This window comes from Pyxicephalus adspersus, chromosome 7 (genome assembly GCF_032062135.1).
Source record: "Pyxicephalus adspersus chromosome 7, UCB_Pads_2.0, whole genome shotgun sequence".
Lineage (NCBI taxonomy): Eukaryota > Metazoa > Chordata > Amphibia > Anura > Pyxicephalidae > Pyxicephalus > Pyxicephalus adspersus.
Window position 1 is genome coordinate 13,637,705 of NC_092864.1, and position 22,506 is coordinate 13,660,210.

Sequence of the window (22,506 nt, forward strand, 5' to 3'; positions counted from 1 at the left end):
TGCAATTAATGCTTCTGCCTGCTCGTCAGCACTTTTTTGTGTAATTGTACATGGAGCCGAACAAGCAGGAGATATGTCATCCAGGTTCAGCCAATCAAGGGACTGGTGACTCTTAACCCAAAATAAAACCAAGAGCCATAATATGCAAATATGCAATGCAAAAAGCACCCTGAGATAGTAGTTCAGTTCTGATTTAGGCTGACCATACACAGAGCAGTCTGGTTGTATAATATCCCTTTTCTTTAGTAATGTAATGTAAGGACTTATCTGATTGTTTACAAATGTTTGGGGTTGGATTATATGCAAGGACAGCTTATAAAGACAGGGTGCCCCCTCCATAAAAAATCAATACAATAGGTACTTGCAAAGAAAAAAGTTACAACAATCATTTACCTTACCGATGTCCTCTGCCTATAATCCTGCAAGCTTGCCCTGCTTTGCATTCCCTGAGAATCTTTCCAGAAGGATGATGATATATGGAAGGTAAGTATACGGCTAGGTTTATACCTGCAGTGAGGTTGCGGTGTTTACCGCTTCCTTAAACCAAGAACTTCTACCTCTCAGGAGACACTACATGACAAGATCAGATTGTAGTTTTTACAGCCACTCTTTAAACCTGCATTGACTGGCTCTTATGTGCTTCAAGTGGCTTTTTTACTTTAAAACTTTAAGAATGCAAAGAACTTTGAATGTAGGTCAGAAGGCCGATTGCAGTTTAAATCAGGGTCAAAAAGAGGTTGATTACAGGACAATTGATTGAAAATGTTCCCGGTATCGTCTTAAATTCATGTCAAAATGATATCATAGACACAAGGTCAAAGTCTAGTAGGTTTAAAAAGTTTAACAGTTCATTTTTTTATAACCACTGTCAATATATCTGATGTGAGCTGTAATGGCATCATCTCATTGGTCATGTGCAATGGTTTGGGCCTAGGAGCATCAATAGAGAAAATTACCCATACTTGGGAGTACCGGAAAGTTTGCAGTGTTAGACTCAGAAGAAGGGGCAAAGGGGTGAGTATAAAGTTTTCCAGATGGGCAAGGTGAAATAAAATAACATGTAAACTGCAACCAGCCGAATAAAATTATTAATCTGTAGTAAAATTGCAAACTTAATAGCCATAAAATTGATGTGACTTTATGCTCCAGAAAGCAGGAAAATGTTTGTATCTACCATACAATATGTCTAATTGCATTTGGCAGGTCTGGGCTGTCGAGAAAAGTGCTGCATTCCCATCTTCATGAATAGAATATAAGATCCTGCAGTCTGGGCTTTCCCTACTTCCCTGGATATACAATACAGCATCACTCTGACATGACTGCTGTAGTTCACATGTCCCTCAGGACCTTCCCTCCTGCTTTTTTGCCCCCATACCGACCTTTATTTAGCACCCCCCTAAGCAATTAACACACATTTAAAGTGGAAACCAATGGCCAAACAGCAGTTTATTGAACATAAATAGAATTATTCACCACATAACAAATAAAACCAGGTCCTCCACCACCAAGGAGATTGCAAGTCCTAGTGGGCATTCACAGCATCTACTATACCACCTGGGGTCTTCTACCCAATTAACAATTTTTTTTCCTAGCCGCACCTCACCAGGTCAGGAATGATATCCATTCTAGCAACCCCCTACTGCTATAAAAATTTAAAGCTCACCCACTTCTTACACTTTTCAGGTTAGGAGACACTCCCCAACTTAGTCCCCATTACCATGAAAACAATACCAAAGTTAACCTCCCACGACTGAGTTCTATCCTTGTGACATTGATCCTATGTCACATTTATCTAAGATTACCAGTTACTGCTAAAAACAGAGTGGAAGGTACAAGATGTGATGTGACCAGCTCCTAGTAAACTGAAGGGCATCAGTGGTTGAGCCTATTATATATCTGCCTGCCAAAGCTTCATTGTAATATATTATTTATAATATAGCTTTTAGCTTTTACAGTTTTTTTTGCCTTACTCTGGATCAACTGTGCATATATGGTTCTATCTGGACTATGCAGGTTTCTAGTATGTTCTTTTCTTAATGGTTGAACGTGATGGACTTGTTTAACCAATGCAATAGAGCCAATTGTAAATAATAATAATTGTATAGTCATTGAAATCTGTATACAAATTTGCTGTGGTCACGCCACACAGATAGGAAGCTCTTGGTGATCATGTGATCAAAGAAACATCTGAGACGGTGGCGTGTTCTCAATACTGTGATCCTACTCCTCTATCAGGTCTGCTTACAGGGGGACTTTCCAGGGAGTTAGAAATTAGCATTAGTATCTGCTCCGCTGGCTTCAGCGCCTCCTTACTGGACCATCACAAGCATGGACAACCTTCCTGATAAAAAGGAAAGTTTGGGATAGCGCCAGCTACCTTACAGGAATGTTAACCCTTCCACATGCTACCACTATTTATTATTATTATTACACAGTATTTATATAGTGCTGACATATTACACAGCGCTGTACAAAGCCCATAGTCGTGTCACTAACTGTCCCTCAAAGGGGCTCCCAATCTAATGTCCCACCATAGTCATATGTCATTATTACAGTCCATTAAAGACAGTAGCCAATTAACCCAACTGCATGGTTTTGGAATGTGGGAGGAAACCGGAGTACCCGGAAGAAGCCCCGGCAAACAAGGGGATAACCTGCAAATGCCATGCCAATAGTGTCTTGGTTAAGATTTGAACCTGGGACATGAGTGTAGTGCTAAACACTGAGCCACTATGCTGCCTTCGTGCTATGCTGTTAAAGTCAAGGGTGTTCCTTCCAGTTGCACTGCCATTGCATTAGCCATAATGCAGCTCTGCATGGGAGTGGTCTTGCATGCATTTGACTGTACCAAGTGTCAATAAAGCATCAAATCTGACTCCTGGTAAGCTGTAATGGTGTATACACTTCCAGCACAGCTTGAGCAGGTCCTGTGTTACTGCTATAGCACTACAGAGACTGTATTTGTGGCGTGTGCTCCTATCTGGCACTGTGATTACTGAGCCTGCAAGACTCAATATGCGGCAGACCAGCTCCACGACTTGAGAGGAATCCATCAGATTAATAATGGATACGGAGAAACCAGGCAAGTGAAGAGGAAGAATTACACGGAAAATACAGGGTATTGAGAGTCTGAAGGTTTGGATGATCTTTGTAAAAGTGAAAGGGGGGGTTCATAAAATATTGCTGTAGGTTAATGACCCCATTCACAGTAGCATTAAAAAATAAAAAATCAGTGGAGTGCATGATGTGTTATTGGCCTCTTAAAATGAACTTTGCCAACACCACCTATACTATACTAGTACTGTTTCTGATTTCTGCATTTTGCGTACCATGTCAAAGAGACCTTGTCACTATTTTTAAAGCTTGACCCCAAGTAGGTCTAAGTACAAATCTAAGTACAAGCATTCTTGCATTCTTACTTATATCTTAGTGTTCATTGTGAAGTTAGAGTATTTTAGACGTTTCCTGTAGTGAGGACTGGTCACTGATATTCTCACCTTGTGCACGGGGACTGGTCTTGTATGTGACTCGTGTAGTTCTCTGCAGCATCCTGAACTGGTTGGGCATGCTGGACACTTCTGAGAGTATTCACCGTCCACTGACAGGTGTATATGACCTGCCATTGTTTGGCTTTCTTCTGACCTGCATTTGATCTGTTTCTAAGCTGCATTAATTGCTTTAAAGCTAAACTAAAATACACTTTATGCATATTCCTGAATAAGCCACAAGACATCTAAATCTTTTGTTTGCAGCAAATGCCTTTGCATACCCAGTTTATACCTTGGTAAAGTAGCAGTGCCATTAGAATTGGACTGCACATAGTCTGTGAAGAGGACAGAGCTTTGGTAGGAAACAAGCATGTCCATGCATTACAGGCTGCCCGAAGACATCTACCGGAGGGGTGGATACAAGACCACAAGGAAGAAAGCAGCAGTGTCTGGTCTTTATTAGTCCTTTAAAAAGGCAACATTTTACTTTGGATGGCTGTACAAAAAACAAAGCAAGATTCAAAGGATGTGCAGAGAGCAAAACTGAGGGAGGGAAACTACATGCCCACCCTTTATAGGCTGCCTGCAACTACAGGAATGGGTGGATACAAGACCATTTACCCAGCCCAAGGAAAGAGAACGGCTATGGCTGGTCTGTATTTCAGGAAGCTCCTTTACAAAGGCAAAGTTTTGCTTTGGTTGACTGCACAAGAAATACAAAAAACACAAGGATTTGAAAGATGTGCATAGAGCGGAGCTGTGGAAGGGAACTAGCATTCCCAACCCTTATAGGCTGCCTGCAGACAACTACAGGTAGGGGCAGATACAAGACCATACACCTGGAACAAGGAAAGAGAGCAGTGGCAACTAGTCTTTTTTTATAAAAAGCAAATTTTACGTTAGAGGGCTGCACAAGAAAAGCACAAACGCCACCAAGCCTCCAGTAAAAATGCACAAGGTCGGTTTTAGGTTACTTTTGCATTCCCATTGACATCTATGGAGAGAGAAGTTCTTCCAATGCAAACAAAAGTCCATCAGCAGATCCCCCTTATTGTATGCAAATTGGTGGTGCCGAATGGCATCAATACACATCCCATAAATGTCTGCAGAACCATCAGCTATTCTGTACAACCACAATATTGCCAAACAACTAGTTTGGGCCTGTTATAAATATATTCAGGCCTGTATCCAAATCTTTAGATTTTTCTTACAACAGGTTGTAATTTCCATCAGTACCATCTTTGTTGCTGCTGTTTGGAAGCGACTTCAGTAGTTATTTATTGCAAGTTATCTTTGGAATGCAATCAAATTTAATTTGAATAATTGTTATGAAAATGAAAGCTTTGTTTGAACACACAAGTAATTTTTAATTAAATCTGAAACTGATAATTTATCAGTGTTTGTATTCGTTCTCCTCGGTTTTGTTTAAGCAAGGTCTGCTGCCGGCACCAACCTTCTGCTATGTGTTTGTAACCATGCCCATACACATGCGGGTGATCTGTAGCCAAGACTTGCTGTGCAGAAGACCTTTTTTATTTTCAGGATTTAGGAGAGTAGAAGAGTTAGAATCCTGGAAGTAAATCGCCTGTTACCAATACAGGAAGTGAAAGGAAATCCTTCCCATATGGGGGACATGAGAAAACCAAAACAGCGGCTGTACTCCCTTCCTCTGGTATCCAAAACCAAAAACACTTTTGCATCACCTCCCTCCTCACCTTTTTTATAGCATAGGAAGGAACAGAGGCAAAACTTCTGATCTATGGGCCCCAATGACAAGCACCCCCATTTAGGACATTGTAGATAGTAGACACTGTAAGGCAGCAGTGGCCAACCTATCGGACCTCACAGATGACTAAATTCATAATCCTAAATTTTAAATTAATTAATTATTACAATTTTTTTTAAAAATAAAAATACATTTGTAAAATAATGATCTTCCTAATGGTGCCTGACAAGGACTGTGAAGGCTCTGATTCATTGATCAGCTCACGATTAAATGAAGTATTACTATTGTTACTATTATCATTAGTTGCATTATGTTTGGTATTACTAACGAAATGCTAATTGTTCTCACTCATTATGGGTTTATTTTATTCCAATCTAAGACCAAACAAGAAATGATCATTATCAAAGTCAAACTATTTGATGCCATTAAAAAAAATACACAGTTCAGGCCATACTTTACTAAAAGATCATCTGAGAAATAAACAAATAAAACAATGAGAATCAGTATTGGGGCAGCGGGCTGACTGTTGTAATGGTGGAAACAATCCTGAAGCGTACGGCTCGGCATTGGTTGCCTCACACAAATTAATACTACACTGACGTCACGCTGCGCCTCACTTGCTTTTCTGTCTCTAATATAGTTCGTGAATTTAGTGCAATATAAAGGCGAAAATTGTCATTCAGAATATAGGAATTGATTAGAATATTATTTTTGTTTTATTAGTTAAAAAAAACATAAAAATTGCAAATAATGCCCACATTTTTCTGTGGACCACCAAAATCTTCTAACGGACCACTGGTTGGCGACCGCTGCTGTAAGGGACTGAGGTGGGTTACAGCAACGGCAAGATGGTAACAGGGAGTCCCATGTAGGAAATAAAACAGTGCAGACAGTGGTCATGATGAGGGCCTTTACCTAAATGCAATTCCTGCAACTAGCGTTTAGGTGCAGGAATTGCTATTGGGATGGAGGTGTTCCATAGCAAAATAGAAGACATGGGCAGAACTGATAATGCTACCTGAGATGGCACTGCAAAGTGAACATTACCTTATGACTTCTTCCAGGATTTCTTTGCAGATAATAAACAGTTATTTACCAAACCTTTAGTTTATTCTTCACTGTCTAAAGGAATAATTATTCTTGCTGCCAAAACAACTCTTTCATTCCACCTTGCTCTGTTAGAACAAAAAAGACTGAATCTCCAATCCTGAAACACAAAATGAGGTTGGAACACTCTTATAAAATGTTATTAGAGGAGTCTTGTTGTGCTGTACAGTCATGTGCTGGGCCGGAGATATGAAATGAGGTGTATTAACACTTTTTCCCACCACAGGAAGAGTTATCCAGGAAGGCCTGCAGAACATGGAGAAATCAATTTAGCGCTGGATGTGAGAGACACCCCATGTGGTGAGCATCACAGGATTATTGAACGTTCACAGGAGAGGTCAGCCAGATGCACGGGGATGCGTGTGATGGCTCCCGTGACACAGACAATTATTTTAATGCCTGAATTATGTCTTTAAAATCCTAAAAAAAATTTAATTGTGTAACAATTTGGATTAAAAGCCAAGGACATAAAGTATTGCCTGGCAGATGTTTTATAATACTAAAGTCCTGTTTAAAGTAGACGAAGGCACTGTTACACAACCAGGGCTCCAATATGTGTTGCTTGGGGTACCTTGAGCAATGACCTCTCAGGTCAGTTTAGGTGACACCAATGATCTTTTTGGCTATCTGTAAGGGTGAAATTCTTCCCAATGGGCAGAAATGTAAGAGGAATTCTTCCTACTGACCACAACACTTATACAGTTTACTAAGAGCTGTGGATATAGTAATTATAGTAGGGGTTACCTGAAGATCTGAAAGTTATTTCAAGTTTGAGAAAGGCTACATTAGGGTCTGCTTACATTCCCAGGCCCTTCTTCTCCTCCCAAATCACCTACTGTTAGCAGGTGAAAAATGTACCTAAAAAGTTAGAATTATTCTTACCTTACCCTCATCTTTTTTGCTGAGCAGGACATGGGTAAGGCCTTCCAGTCTATTGCAAGAGCATCTGTGGGTGAATGTTGTGGTGCTTCTTCTTCTTTACAAATCACAAAAACATGTTGCCTTAAAGTGAACCGGTGCCCAAATTATGAGCCAATATTTACATATTCTGTGCAAGCAGACAAATCATGTTACAACAAACCCACAATTATCTCTCCAGCTATGAGTGCTATGGAGGAATTCATATTTAGAGTTCACAACAGAGGAAATACATTTCAGTTATTATTTATCTTTGTGGTGATCTTTGGCAAGAGATAGGGCAGGTTCTGACCATGTGGCTCCCAGTGGCTGGCACCTTGCCAACCACTTGCACCACAGTGCTGGTTCTAATAAAAACTAGCATCTGCACATTTGACAGCTGGCAGCAGTAAGTGGCACTGGTACCACTCACTACCTCATCTATTTGTTCTCTATGGGGCTGTTGTTGGTAGAAGGCGCTGCAACCTCATGACCAGTGTGAACAAAACCTTAGACCTGTTTCAGACCTGTGGTCAACAATCACATTCTCAACTACGTGCCAAACCACCCCCATTCAACTGAATAGAAGTCCTTGGGAACCACTTTATTCACACAGTTCCATTCAGGTTGCGGTGGCAGCACGGTTCCTGGATGACATAAAGCATCTGGCCATGCAGTTGCCCTTCCTCTTCTGGGAACTCCTTAACAGTTTACTCCACAGTTTGCAGTCAGAAGTGTGAACGGGTCCTTAAGGAACTGGCACTTTGATATAGGACAAGAGCAAATAGATTCTTTTCAGAAAAGTTAAGGACCAAAGGGAATCTTGAGCAGCATTTCCTTCCCCCTTCTATTATTCCTAACTTCTATGTCAACTATATATCAACAAGTTCTTTTCAAAGTTGAAACAAGGCAAGCACTTTGTGTAGGGATCAGTGTTTAGGTAAATCCCTGGAGCTGCAGACACACAGGCACAGGGCATGACTGGCATGGTTGCAGTACATCTTGTTACACAAGCATAACAAATATTCCGTAAGAACTCTATTACAGGTGTATTGCTATCCTCTCCGGAGACGGAACCCATGACACCTGCACTTATCTATCAGGAACAAATCGGACTTCACCGCATTACAAGGGGATTACATGAGTTCCTGGAAGATTACTGAGGGCTTCCGACTATGTCATGTTTGCATAATAAATAGAATATGACAAAAGTAACCCTGCAGAATTAATATTAAGTACTTATTCACTGTTTATGTCATAATGCAAGTGCACAGGTTATGTATTATGTCACTCCTAGACTGTAAGCTCTTCAGGGCAGGGTCCTCTCCTCCTGTGTCACTGTCTGTATCTGTCATTTGCAACCCCTATTTAATGTACAGCGCTGTGTAATATGTTGGCGCTAATAATAATAATGGTACTGTATAAGTACCATGTGATGTGCTGTATAGGTTTGAATGCATTGAAGGGTCTAATAAAGCCAATAGTAACAAAAAATGTAGAATTGCTCATAATGCATAAGAGCTCACATCGTAAGGTGCCAGTCGAGCCTTAAATAAATCAGCATGCCCGTATGGGATTACTGCACAGATGTCACAGCTAATGGATTTTTTTCTCTGGGGATTGCTGGCATGTAAAGCTCAATTTCAGACTTGCCATTCTCCCTCCCTCTCCCCCTATCTCCCTTGTTTTTATTGCCTTCAGTCCAGATATATGACAGGTCCTCCTTCAATGTTCATTTGTTCCTCAGGCAGTGTTCAGATCCTAAATGCTGCAGAAGTGGTGCCATGTAATGGCATGGCTCTGTTCTTTGCAGCATTCTCCTACAAATAGAGAGTGGTGGGGTGAAGCCACGACACCCTGGGATCACTGGAATCGGGTTTTATTTCACCGAAGGGTGAGGCTAATGTAATCTGTTCAGGTCATTGGGCTTGATTTATTAAAGCTCTTCAAGGCTGGAGAGGATACACTTTCATCAGTGAAGCTGGGTGATCCAGCAAACCTGGAATTGATTTCTTCAAAGTCATTTGCTATTTGCTAGCAAGTGTTTTAAATCCTGGACCAGATCCATTCCAGGTTTGCTGGATCACCCTGCTTCACTGATTAAAGTGTATCCTCTCCAGCCTTTGAGGGCTTTAAGAAATCAGGGCCATTGAGTCTGCCCAGGACAGCACCAGACGTAAAGTGAAGAAATATTTTTTTCCCAAGGTGGAGTTGAGCTGGACATCCTCAATCTTCAACCATGAAGCAGCCGTTGAGCTATGGCCAGCGGCACAACTGAGGGTCCCTATCAGTATTTCCAGGGGCGCCGTGTTCCTCCACTTATATTAATAACAGTAAACACCTATGATAGAAAAAGACAAGCGCTCGTCTTTGTCATAGGTAACACCGCTCTGCTGAACACTGAAAAATCAATCAACTGGTCCACTGTACGTGAAAATAAATCACAAGGAGGAGATGCAGAATGTGAGCATGCATACATCACAGCCATTATCTATGTGTTCAGAATATTTCCCACCTGAAAATACAGCAAATAAATACACTGGCAATTACACAAAGTATGCTGAGGATCAGATACAACAAGCAAATGCTGGATACTCCTTCAAAAGTAGAACTCCAGCCAAATACTGCAATTTATAACTTTAAAGCAGATATTTTGCATCAGTTATTTTTGTGCCTCAATATGACGGCCAATATCATTTAACCCACTGCCTCTGAGCCCAGATCATCCAGTACCTGGCCCAACCGGTAAAAGGTGGTGAAAGTAGAAGCAGCACAATGATAAACTCATCTGGCTGTCACTATACTTTCTCCTTCTTTAAACATGCTCAGTGTGAGAATTCTTTGATTGGCTACTTCATACTCCAACCCTGCAATATAGAAGCTAAAACCAGGAAAGATTTGGATATTTATTACACAGTATTTATATAGCACCAACATATTATGCAGAGCTGTACAAAGTCCATAGTCCTGTCACTAGCCGTTCTTCAAAGGAGCTCAAAATCTAATGTCCCTACCTCAGTCATATTTCTTTATTACAGTCTAAGGACAATTTTGGGGGGAAGCCAAATTATCTAACTGCATGTTTTTGAAATGTGGGAGGAAACCGGAATACCCAGAGGAAACCCACGCAAACTCCATGCAGATATTGTCCTTGCTGAAATTCTAACCTGGGACCTAGTGCTGCAAAGGCGATATTGCTACCTCTGAGTCACCGGTACTAATCATGCAAGCATTTATAAAACATATATGCACATATTAATGATTTCCTAGCTGTGTCTTTTATATCTGCCCACTGTTCAGCTTTAAGCAAACAGCCTTCTCTGCTGGATAATAACAGCCAATCAGTGTCACCCTAAGCTGTATTTAATTGGTTGTTCCATTGTTTTTTTGGCTTCTGATAATGGTTACGGCTGCATTGGCAACAAAAGAATTTTGACAGAAGACTTTTCCGCACAAATAACTTGTATTACACCATTCACACATGAAAAATGCATTTGTTACAGCTGAGGAAAACATTCATTGCACATAAAAATGTCATGTGGCTTACCGACCTTGATGTATGAAGATAACCATGGCAGTCTAATATTTCTCTCATGACAGACTCACTTTAAAGTTCATCCCCAGGCACAACGTCCCCTTGCACTGCCTTCATCACTCCATCCATCTCTTATGTCCTGAGAGGACCTTGCCACTGGACAACCAATAAAAAATGTCCATGTCAAGAAAGTGGTAATGTGGATGTCTATAGAAGGACCCTGCCATGGCAGCCTAGAGCGTATTGACGTGATGGCAGATCAAACCCCAGGTTTAGGATAGTGGGGCTACCTTAGCACTGAAAGGGGTAAATATATTATAGGTCTGCAGATTTATGTACCTTATGCCCTTGCTCCTGCAGGCTCCTACTCTGCACACCTGGTCCCCCTCAGTCTCTTTCATAAGAAACTACATACAGAAGTTGCAGGTAATGAAAGACCAACAGCCCTGCATTGCAATTAGGGATGCTGACGGCTGTCCATAACTTGGAATTTGGATGAAAATGGAGCTGCGCCAGCCCACAGAAGAAGCAAGGTATAAGGTAAGTACGATAGTATCTGTCAACTGGTGGGATATATTAGGAAGAAAGTTAAGAGTCAGCTCTTAATAACTTGGTGATGTGTTGGAAGCAGAAAAATATACAGGAGTATGTCTAGGTCTGACCAGCTATGACAAAGGCCAATTAATGATGTCTGGAGGACTTCAGGGTATCTACAAAACGGCAGGTCGTGTGATGTGTACATGCACCTAGAAAAAGGAAGGAGAACCAGTGAACTGTTGATGGGGTCAATAGTCCAAGTGTTCAGTATGGTTCAGTGTTTCTTTACAAAATGTAGGAACCCTTGTAACTTCAGGTCTTTAGGAAACCTCTACCATAATTACTATATCCACAGCTCACAGTATATTAGTGTGGTGGTCAGTAGGTAGAATGCTTCTTACATTACTGCCCGTTACAGAAAGCCAAAAAGATCAGTTAAACTAACCTGAGAGGACCAAACTGATCATTGGTCAAGGAACCTCTAGCAACCTCTGGAGGAACCCTGGTTGAGAAACACTGCATTTTAGGAAGATGGCAGGCCAGTGGCAGCAGTGTGACCCCAAGGTTCAGCAGCCAGATACCACAGGACACCTTCCGAGGACTTGTACTTGAGTCCATGCCTGGTTGATCTGGAGATGGTTTGGTAGCAATAGGATGACCTACGCAATATTAGCCAAGTGGTTTTGATGTTTTGGCTGATCTGTGTATATTACAAAAAGAAAGGAAAATAGGAACAAAATGGATAAAATGTGAACAATGGTGCAAAATGACGCCGCCAGCTAATTTGGAGTGTGAAAGTGGCAGAGTAGGTGGAAAACACCCGTGCCAAGCACATACTGGCACAGGTGACGTGTCTGGCTTAATGCATTTCATCAATGTAAGTAGTTGTTAGCACAGATGCCCTGGGGTACCCTTCCCGTCGCCCTATACAATGGCCATTCCTTTATCCTGCAATTATCCTAATAACAGCATTAGGTGGAGAGGTGAGAGCTGCTAGTAGCATTACCAAATAGATTACTCACTCCCATCAATAAGAATGACTGCACCCAACATTCACCACCTAAAATATAAACAACAATAAAGCCGTGACACCTAATTACATACATAAAGAACTACACACAAAGTTTTTGGGTTGAATGCGTTATTTAAATATTAGATACAAATATTAATTTATAGGCACGACCCCGGTCCAAACTGCAACATAATGATCCTATTTCGATCTGTGCTATGTCTAATTACTTATTATTACACAGTATTTATATAGCACTGACATATTACACAGCACTGTACAAAGTCCATAGTCATGTCACTAGCTGTCCCTCAAATCTCATGTCCCTACCATAGTCATATGTCATTATTACAGTCTAAGGTCAAGTTTTTTGGGGGAAGCCAATTAACCTAACTGCATGTTTTTGGAATGTCAGAGGAAACCGTAGTACCCCGAGGAAACCCACACAAACTCCATGCAGATAGTGCCCTGGCCGAGATTTGAACCTGGGACCCAGCACTGCAAAGGTGTGCTAACCACTGAGCCACCATCTTTCTTTATATGAAAGTCGCATTGCACACCAGTTGAAGATTAAAATCAGAAGAAAAACTACCTTTGGTAGCTGCAGAAGCAAAGAGAAGGAGAAACTTCTTTGCTGTCCCTACAACAGTTTACATAAAGATATAAGATAACTTTAGTGTGCCAAGGACGTATGATTTAAATAAATATATTGTAATTATCACTATATTATATTTGCTGAATTATACGGGTGACCTCACAATGCTTAAAGTGACCCTGACAATGACCAGTCCCACTTTTGTTGACTACATTCTTCAAGACCTAGGAAGACCCGAAGAATCTTCCATATTCAGCACATGGGTGCATGTATACATGCATATATATATATATATATATATATAGATATATATATATATATATATATATATAATATATATATATATATATATATATATAGATATATATAAATATTGCGTGAATCCCCTTTTTCCAAGGGTCCTTGCCATTCTGTGTACTGTCTACCAGGATGAAGGCACACCACCCCAAGGAGTTAGGAAGGAGCCCATTCAGCCAACAAAAATGGGGGCATCTATGCAATGGCAGTAGATGGTAAATACTGTGGGTGACAGATCCCAACTTAGGGTGAGTATTACAGCACAAGTTACTATATCTGGTTAGGTCCCACAGCAACTTTTCTCAACCTTTTTACCATGGACACAAGTTTAAAAATCATAATAATGCTGACTGTTAATTTTTAACGTAAAAAAATGTAGTTCAAGCTCTTAGAAATAGGAAATTAAATCACCTCCAGCCTTGTCCTAGGAATCTGCCCCTCTTTCCCATCTCAGAAAGTCAGAGGTATGATCATTTAGTTTATAGTAGCTGCTTGTGTAAGTATATTCTTGTACTTCTAAGAAGTCTACTTAAGAGTATTCATCCCAATTGTTTTACACCATGTTTTTTTTATTTGTGAAGAGTCATATAAATATCTCTTGCTATGTTCTGTTATGCCAAAGAAGGATGATTATATTTACTTCTCTCTGGAAAAAGAGAGTGAAGATGCCAGCAGACCAATTTTGGTGATGTTCAAGTGATTGAAGATAAACTCTTAACTTTTATATTTGGCTGGATGTGCAGTTTCATTAATCTTGATGACTTCTAACAGGGAAATGTGCTGAGCAGCAACGATTGGATCAACAAGATAAAAAAGCCATTGGCTACTTTAACCATCACAATGAGCAGGTATCAGGTCAGGCCCTAAAGCAGACTTTCTCAACCTTTTTACTATGGAAGAAACCTTTAAATCATTTTCAGGTCTCAGGAAAACACTTAAAATTATATATCTACACGTTTTCCAAGATATGAATGAATAGAAAGTTGTCAAGTCAAGAAAAAGTCATGAAAATTAGAAAATTAACTGTATGTATGGTGGTCAGCGGAGAGGAGTCCCCTTTACATTGATGATCAGTGGAGAACGGACCCCTTTTATTAGTGACAGAGAAAGGCCTTTTTACATTGGTAGTCAGTGGAGAAGGATTACTTTTTATTGGTGGTCAGTAGAGAAGAGTTCCCTTACATTGGTGGTTAGTAAATAGGGGTCACCTTTCAATAATGACAAATAGAGAAAGTATTAATAGAGCCCCCCTTATATTGGTGGTCGGTGGAGAAGGGTCCCCTTTCATTAGTGGTAATTATAAAAAGCCCCCCTTACATTAGTGGTTAGTGAAGAAGCAATACCTTCATCGGTGGTCAGTAGAGATGAGTCCCTTTCATTTGTGGCCGGAGGAAAAGGACTGCACCTTTCCCAGGGGAAAAATCCCCATACATTGGTGGTCAGTGGAGAAGGATTGCCTTATATTGGTGGTCAGTTGGGGAGAGTCCCCTTACATTGGCAGTCAGTGGAGAGAGTCCCCTTACATTGGTGGTCAGTAGAGAAGGATTGCCTTACGATGGTGGTCAGTGGAGAGAGTCCCCTTACATCAGTGGTCAGTGGAGATAGTCCCCTTACATTGGTGGTCAGTGGCGACGGATTGCCTTTCATTGGTGGTCAGTAGAGAGAGTCCCCTTACATTGGTGGTCAGTGGGGAGGGATTGCCTTTCATTGGTGGTCAGTAGAGAGAGTCCCCTTACATTGGTGGTCAGTGGGGAGGGATTGCCTTTCATTGGTGGTCAGTAGAGAGAGTCCCCTTACATTGGTGGTCAGTGGGGAGGGATTGCCTTTCATTGGTGGTCAGTAGAGAGAGTCCCCTTACATTGGTGGTCTGTGGGGAAGGGTTGCCTTACATTGGTGGTCAGTAAAGAGAGTCCCCTTACATAGGTGGCCTGTTGAGAAGGATTGCCTTACCTTGGTGGTCAGTAAAGAGAGTCCCCTTACACTGGTGGTCCGAGGACAGGGGCTGCCCCTTACCCAGGGGGCAGAGACCGATTACATTGGTGGTCAGTAGAGAGAGTCCCCTTACATTAGTGGTCAGTGGAGAAGAATACCCTTTCATTAGTGACAAATAGAGAAAGGTCCCCCTATATTGGTGGTCAGTGGAGAAGAGCCCCCTTACATTAATAATGAGTAATATCTCTGCAACATTGGTGGTCACTGGAGAATACCCCCCTCACCCTTAACTAGTGAAAATGTACTCTTGCACTGAAACAATGCATATGCTAAAAACATGTACTGTATAAGCACTACCTTGAATGAAAACCACATGTAATAACAATCATCACAATCATTACTGACAGATACAATATGTGCAAATCTGTACTTGTAATGTAAAAGTTCTGCTTTTCTGTGTAATTCTACAGCTTATTGTGGACCCTGCCACTCCATCCTAATCATTCTTTTCACTTATATAATAACAGGTGAATTGTAAATCACTCTGATATTTATTCCTCCTGCAGCAAAACTTCCAACACCAGACAGTCACATGATCTCAGCTAAAAAAGAGTGTACCGGTCATGTTTGTGTATATAAAATACTACAAACAATACAAGGTGTTTGGAATCAAGAAATATCAAGCCATATACAGGGATTTATATTGGCTGTATATAAAATGATATTTCCCTATGTTTTATTAAATACATAATTACACTTGATAGTATATTTCTGCCTGGGGTTCCAGGGTAAGCATGCATCTGAATGAAATGTATTAGCAGAAATGTTTCTTTTCCTTTTATTCTTTCAGCTGCAAAAGTGAATTTATACGTAAATGTTTCCTAAAACCGAGTCTCCACATAGGTTAGATTCTACTTGGCGGAAAACACAGCCCTGGAGACGGTTTATCACAAATAGCAGGATAACTTTCCATTACTGCTGCTGAGACTGTACTCTGTGCTGAGGTTCCAGAGACAGAACCTGGTGTATTGTATATGAGATGTTTATACCTCCCAGGTGATAGATGCTATATATTCTGTCTGTTACCTTATTACCCAGAGCTGCACTTTCCTATGGCGATTACAACGGGCAAGTTATGGTTCACATAAATTACCTCTGCGGTATATAACAGTGCCTGGAAGCTGATGAAGAGTTCATTGCTTTCCTGGACCGCCATTCACCAACATGGCAAATAGCCCCCCGGAGGAGCCACATCAAGGGCCAGTATCTGAATGGCTCTTATATAAAAATATACTGCTATGAATGATTTTAGAAAATTTCAGGTAACTGGGGACGTCAATTGCAAAATATGGCAACAAAATAATAAATCAAAAAGAAAGGGCTAGTGACTCCACACATTAAAATGGAATTTATCATCATATATTGGATCGGTGACAATGGGGGGATGATTTACTAAAGAAGAGTTAGGAGGAAGGCCTGTTCTGGTTGGTCATAGCACCCAATATGAACCTGGCTTTCATGTTTCTATTGCAGTAATCAAATTTTGCTTTATATTACTTTAAAATATAATAAGAACTCCATCAAGCCAATCCGCACCTGTACAGTACACACAGGGTGTTCCATGCCTTTTAAAATGTGGAATTAAAAAAATAGGACCTTTTGTGTACCATGTCTTCAGTTTAGAGTGATTGGAACTGATTCAGTTCATTGTTTAGTCTGTTTTCTACCATTTTAACTTTATCTGCCCTGATCTCACTGATCACTGTAGCTGCAGGCACCGTGGGGCAATTCATCCTATATAGTTTACAGCAGAAGTAGTGAAGTCATCTTATATTGTAAATCCAAAGCAAGAGCAATGGAAGAGGGGGGGGTACAAGGCGAGCTGAGCTATTAAGAGAATTACAAACAATCTCAATCCTCCTGCTGTGAGAATGAATTACATAATACCTGCAGCTACAGATGTCAGTGGGGAGTATTTTGAAGCTCAATAATGAAGTAATTACTTGAATGCCCATAGCCTGATAACATGTTTACTTGAAAGCAGATGTGGGTATAAACAACAAACTATATAGGGTGTCTGGTTTAGCAAAACAGCTGATCTGCCTAAAAGCAGGTCTCCTACCGGACTGAGACTAATGTTTTAAAGCATAAAACTTGGAGATCCAAACTACGGCAATATTATCTATATAAGAGGGAGTGCTTCTTTATTACTATACACCAGGCTTTCTAAACCTTGAAATAACCCTCAGGTCTTAGGGAACCCCTATATTTACTATATCCACAGCGCACAGTACATTAGTGTGGTGGAAAGTGGGAAGAATGCCTCTTACATTGCTGGCCAGTGGAAAGAATGTCACCCTTACAGATAGCCAAAAAGGTTATTGGCAGTATTCTCCCAAGAAATATTTTTAAGCTGAGTGCAGGGGTGTAGTTGTAAAAAAAGAAAAGGGGGCACAGCACATACCCACCCCACTACACCCATGCCTATGTGTCACTCGAAGCGAAAGAAACGTCCCCCAGAGTGAGGTCATGATACCAGAACCCGCCCATTCTCCCATCGCAGGTCTGAGCATGTGATGGGAGAGTGGGGGGTTGTGTTCAGAAAGACAACCTGCCCACTGCTCTGAGCCTGCAATTCCATACTGGAGACATGGTCCGGCTGGTGCACCCCTCCAGCAAGGTCCTTCTTCTGACCGCTCAGGGGTCAGACCGGCCAGAGCCGTGGACCACCAAAGAATTCTTTGCAAAATAAGAGGGGACACGCTTGCCCATTCCTGAAAAAAGTAAGGGCACAGCGTTCCCACCCACGCCCACCCCACTACACCCCTGGCTGAGTGGGAAGAAGGTGTAGGTAGGTGGTGGCCCCTGTATTGTGAAACAGCTAGGTGTTTATTGAAATGTGCTGGGTGGTTCTCCAAGCTAAAAGGGGCTGGGGAGAACACTCATTGGTATCTGTTAACTTTAACTGAGATGCACAAATTGTTCATAGCTCATGGGACTCTAGCAACCCCCTACTTGAGAAACACTGCTTTACATACGCCTTTAAATTGGTTACCACTACGAATGTGTAGTGCATAGGTTTTGTTTGTGTGTCTTTGCTCCCACCATTCCAAAATAAACCTGTAGGCTTCCAACCATGTTGGAATATTAGATTGCTAGCTCCTTTGGGATGAAGAGTGATAAAAATGGTCTATGTAATCTTAGAATGCGACAATCTACTCTTGCTGAGCAATAAACCTAAAAAGTAACTATACCTGATCAAGGATGCAAAGTGAAGATGTGGAACAGCTGAAACTCATGCGCCATCCTGTCTAGGTGACAAGTTCACTTTAAGATTACACATAGAAAAGTGGAGGATATATTACGAGCTCGCTAATACGTTTTACATAAGAGGAGAATATATTAGCCGCACGCTAATAAATTCTCCTTCCTCTAGAACAAGGTGAGCTGATCAGCAGCTTTTCCTGGCATAGACTGCGAGGCAGCTGCTGCTGTGGTTGCATAAATCATGTCATCGCCATCTATCAGAGCTCCCCACAGTCTCCATCATTGGACAGGTATAGAAGAGGAGAATGTTCAATGCATTTATCAGAAGCTCAGAGTCCAGGCCAAACTGCAGCAGCTTACCAACAGACAGCCCTTAACGTGTTGTGTGCTGGAGGAGAAGAATGCCTTTGATGATGATGATGGGCCTCCTGGATGAGTTCTTGCTACCCACAGGGACCAATCAGCTTTTTTATTCCCTTCTCAAACCCGCTGTGCCGAGAAAACTGACAGCTGGAGGTTGAATGGTCGCTATTAGCAACAAGAGCACTTTTCCTCATCACTTAAACATAAAGTGCATACAGGAGACTGATGGTCGGCATCTTAAAAGTGGAACGGTTGGCCTGGGATCATTGGGAGCAAATGTTGGTAACACGAATATAACTTCATTAGGACATTGTTGCACCTTTTAAATATATGGTGATAATGTCTTTAATGAAAACCTGAAGCAAAGTAGTTTATCTAAGCTGCAACCCCAACTCTCAAACTAACTCTTAATTCTTACCTCCCACTGTAACCCCCCTATAAATTTGTATAACTACTGACTCTAAGCTTAACCTCCCAACCTTATACTATTCCTAACCCTAATACTTACCCTAATCTAACTCCAACCCTACAACTCATTCCTAACACTCACTGAAGCCTCCTATCTAAACCAAAATCCTACACCCCAAGCCTGCACCTCCACCCAACACAAACAACCAACTCTCCACCCCCTATCTCTTGATCCAACACAACGGTTGCCAACCTTTCGGACCTCACAGACCACTAAATTCATAGTTTTAAATCCCGGGGACAATTCATTTAAATTTCTTTAAAGAGATACAAATAGATATGGTGTGATCAAGTATCCAACCAATATATCAAACGTGCCACATCCCAGAAAACTTTATAGCTATATAAACAGAGCAAAAAACTGACAAAAAACTTAGACTTTAACAGCACAATAGATAAAATAAAAAAACTTATTTGATGCACACAATGGCGCAAGCTAAAAATTGCAACATAATATAAAAACATAATATGAAGCAATATGCACAATGAACAGTCCCACAATTTTAGATTCTTTTGATTCATTTTGAATCTAACATTGTGAGACTGTTTATTGTGCATACTGCTTCATACCACACCATGGATGGAGGGTTTTTAATTTGCTGTATTATGTTGCAATTTTTAGCTTGCACCATCTACTTTCACAGTCTAGTCAAATATTGGGAAGGGTCCAGAATAACCTGGGCTCAGAGGTCGTAAATTGAATGATGCTGTCCATCAGAGTGAAGGGAAGAAAATGATGGAAAATATAACTATTATCAATTGAAACTATATTCATATTAATAATTTCAGGAGTTTTAGGCATGCCGTACTGTAGCCAGTATGGGGAAAAATGGCTTTAAATTGACTTTAAAGTGGTTCTATCATGAGTTTAAAAAAATCACAGGAAATCAAGCTTTTTAAATGCTTGGTTGCAGAGTTTTTATTAATTCACTTCCAACTTTAATTCAGTTCTGAATGTTGAATTTGGATCCCTGTAGGAAGAGTTGATCCTCTAATACAGCCATAGTTACCCCTCAATCTATAGCCATCTTTTTTGGGGTCTGTGCTACCCCAGCTCCTCTGCTCCTCCCCCCACACCTTCATATATAACCTTTTACATAGTTGGTGGGGAGAAGTCAAAAGGAATACAAAAGAGCAGCCATTTTTAACCAGGGATTCAAGGAACCCTACAGTTCTTCTAAAAGTTTCCAGGGGTTCCATGAGCTGTGGCTGACTGACCTGCCATAAGATTTTGCTTACATAGATCCAGGGCCAACACACAGCCAGCTGCAGGAAACCAGGGACCCTTTTAGTTGTCTGGCAATTTGACCACTAATGCATGGCGAGCAATTTTTACACTGGTAACCAAACGCAAATGGTATTTTTACTAGTGATTGATTTTAGCAGGGGTTCCCTGACACCTGAAAAATATTTGAAGGGTTCCTTAGAAGAAAATAGGGTTGAGAAAGACAGCAATTGGATCCAATTAGATTGACAACTCTGAGTCTGTTGGGACTGCTGACATCAATCCAAGATGGCGGCCGTCTTACAACTTTTGGAATAGGTACCTTTTATGGGTAAATACCATGCATATTATGCATTAAACACACATATACTTTACTAGGAACATGCTTGTTGAAATGATTTGCAAGATCTCTTTAATATTTTCTACTTCAGTACATTTTTCTTCCCACAATTCCATCGCATATTTTTTTTTTATCTTGGAGCATAGGCTACATTGTTCCTGATATTGCTTAGCTGAAACAATTGTTCACATCGTTAAAGCGAGAGCTCATGATTGTTGCAAAATAAAAGGATAAAGCATAACGAAATAATGTGGATGTTGCCTGCAAGCCCCCAACAATGCTGCATTGCACTGGGCCGGAGCAGAGAATAAGAGGGCATTGTTAGAGCATGATCTGTTCACATAATCCTCATAAACCTCAAGGACATAGAAATGTTCTGTTATCACAATGCGGGGGAGAACACCCGACGCTGCAGGAAAACCACAAAGCATTGTGGGCAAAAGGGCCACAGGTGATGAGCGCGAGTTAGATTGGACTTGACCTCGTCCAAGTAAACAACACAATGATAACATACAAAGTGCAGTAACACTATGCAACCAAATATATTTCCTTTATTAAAGTGAAAGGTGCAATGTGATTGGATTCTAATGTGTATGATACACACAGATTTTGTGTTAAAACTAACCTAAGCTCACTTGCTAATATTTCATGTAAACTAAAACATACCTTTACTGTAGCAGCACCTGTTTAAGGTGAACAAGTTGGCACAAAAAAAGACTCCAATAATGTAACCGACTTATTTCAGATTTCAGATCCTTCTCTTCTTTGCAAAACTGGTGATGAGGGGTGTAGTCATTACTCAGCTCTGCTAGCACAGTACTGCAATGTGAGATCTAGTTGCAGCATTCGAAGATCAATACATGCAATTACAGAGCTAAAAAGAGATAAACAAGGTGTAAATCTTCAGCTGGCACATTATAGATTCTTCAAAAGCTAACATAAAATAAAGATATATGTGTATGCATTTTTTTTTCAGACCAGTTCAGGTATAATTTGCAGTGGAATGGTTATCCACTAATCCTGAATTTTGGGGGATTTATTTATATTCTTCCACCTGTGCTAAAATGTTAGCATCACCATATGTAATGTTACATGGCATAGCAAAGCTGTGCATAACGGCCATAATAATATCAAACACAGGATGGTAGAAGTGGTACCATGCAGCCGCCGGCACACCGCCAGGGACTGTCCATGCAGAACAAAGGAACATGACAACAACGGAGATGTTAAAGATTAACAGGCTGTTTTCCTGCAACCTCTGAAGTGGAACAAAGACATCTTCATCCATTTATCACTAACGGAACAAGCCACAGGGATCAATCCTGACTTTTTTTGGAGCCACGAGTCTGTATAAAATCTGAGATCAATGGAGAGGGACTTAGTGTGATGCTATCAACAAATTTACTTAATGCATTTTTGGGCCTGTTGATACCGGAGCTCAATTTGGTCCGCCATGCGTTTCACCATGTAAACAAGACAAGACAATGTATTGGGCATTTTAAAAGAAAGACTGTGCTAAGCTAAATACAAAACTGCTATGGCTGACTTGGTTATTAAGAGACTTTATAAAAAAATATAAAAAGACTGAACAACTGATATAATGAACTCTTTTTTGTCAATCTCCAGTGTACCCCACTGTGTTCAATGGTTTCTCCGCAGATCCCTATGTCACTAATGTGTCCGGCACTGGCATGGGACATAGCAGGAGGGACCATTGTGC

General features: G+C 40.8%; 1 protein-coding gene across 1 annotated transcript in view; it reads right to left on the reverse strand.

Annotated features, from left to right (window-relative positions):
- Positions 1-22,506, reverse strand: part of CASKIN1 (CASK interacting protein 1) — a 156,729-nt gene that overhangs the window by 115,044 nt on the left and 19,179 nt on the right. The window lies entirely within an intron of this gene.